Consider the following 1,591-nt stretch of genomic DNA (forward strand, 5'->3'; position numbering starts at 1 on the left):
CACACACACACACACACACACACACACACAAATTAAAAAAAAATTAAAAAAAAATAAATGTAATCTAAGTGAGATCACTAGGGTGGGAGTGGGGAAGGAAAGATCACATACAAAGACTCCATCAGCCACATAGGGCTCACAGGCAGCTTGTGTTTGTCAAGTGAAGCATTTGGGATGTACTTCTGAAGTCCTGGGAACAGAACAGGGTATAATGGGACCCCTGTCCTAAACTCAGAAGGGATGGGAATTGGTTGTTGGGGAGGAGAAAGGTCCAAAAAGGCTGGAAGGGCATGTTAAGGGGTAGAACAGGGGTCTGAGGTTTGGAATGGGATAGGATGAAAGGCCAAGACAGGAAGGAGTGCAGGGAGTAAGAAAGAGTCATCAAAGGATGGAAGACAAAAGGCCAGACAGGGAATGAGCCAGGATGCTGGCCAGAGAAGGATAATGGGAGGTTCAGGACAAGACTTAAAGCACAATAAGGAGTGGGGGGGGGAAGCACGATAAGAAGGCAAAACAGTAGGGCAGAGGTCAGGGCCAGTATAGAAGGCATGACTGGTACAGGCCAAGGCAGAAGACAGGTAAAAGGGGAGGTATAAGTCGGAGGTCAAGAGCAGGAAAAGACCAGGACTGAAGACAGGAATGAGGTAGTGATGAGACAAGAGGAAAAACAGGACAGGGTTGGGGATGGGGACAGGACAGAAGACAGGGGGCAGTATAAAGGTGGAAAGCCAAGATAGAGACCAGGAGTTGAGAGAGGGACAGGGAAAAAGTAAAGAAGAGGTCAGGAATGAGGACAAAATTCACCAGACTAGGGTTGGGAAACAGGACACAAGTGGAAGGATTCAAAAACTGGAGTAGCATTGTAGGGACAGGTCAAATATGAGGATGGTAACTGGGGTCAGCGTGGGGCACTGGGACAGAACAAGGTGAACTTCCCAGATGGGGCTGGGTCAGGCAAAGATCTGGGATCAGACAAGGATCTTGAGGATAGAGCTAGCTGGGCTTGGGGGTCATAACTGGGCTTAGGGGGACAAAACAGTGGATGAGGATTATACCAGACCAGAATTCGATCAGGTCAGGAGCCGGACTGAAGGCCCTGATGCGATGGTCGAGAGGAGTTTGGGGTTTAACAAGATACAGTCAGGTCAGACAGGGGTCAGGGATGAAGCCACAGGGTCAGAGGTCGGGGTGCGCGCGCAGGTACAGCCTCATCCGCTTTTGTGGGCCTCACCCCGCCCTGTCCCCTCCCTTCTTCCCCTGCAGGGAATGGCACTCACCGAGGGTCCTGACCCGCGGCACGGGAGGGGTCAGTGCAGGCCAGCAGGGCAGTGGGCGGGCGCACCCCTCCCTCGTGGGCGACCTGCTCGTCCCAGGCGCGCGCCTCCTCCCCCTCTGCGCCCTGCCGGTGGGCCGCGTTCGGCCCTGCTACTGTTAGCTGTGGGGGCCAAACGAGGGGTGCCCAGAGGGTGAGCGGAGCGCTGGCCCTACCATAGGCGGTGAACCCCCGCCCCCCAACCTTCAGGTCGGTCGGTCGGCTCACAGCGGCACGGCCACCTCCGCCGCTGAGCTCCAGCCTCGGGTGGGGGGACGG

At 55.2% G+C, this 1,591-nt stretch overlaps 1 protein-coding gene across 1 annotated transcript in view; it reads right to left on the bottom strand.

The window, feature by feature from the left end:
* Ccdc120 (coiled-coil domain containing 120) overlaps positions 1 to 1,591 on the bottom strand; it is a 19,387-nt gene extending 17,796 nt beyond the window's left edge. The window contains exons 1-2 of the mRNA XM_023706548.1: positions 1,541 to 1,591; positions 1,278 to 1,435 (exon numbers count right to left, since the gene is read on the bottom strand). The gene's annotated coding sequence lies outside the window, so the exon portion shown is untranslated. The remainder of the gene's footprint in view (positions 1 to 1,277; positions 1,436 to 1,540) is intronic.

This window comes from Octodon degus, unplaced genomic scaffold (assembly GCF_000260255.1).
Source record: "Octodon degus isolate 3935 unplaced genomic scaffold, OctDeg1.0 scaffold00263, whole genome shotgun sequence".
Lineage (NCBI taxonomy): Eukaryota > Metazoa > Chordata > Mammalia > Rodentia > Octodontidae > Octodon > Octodon degus.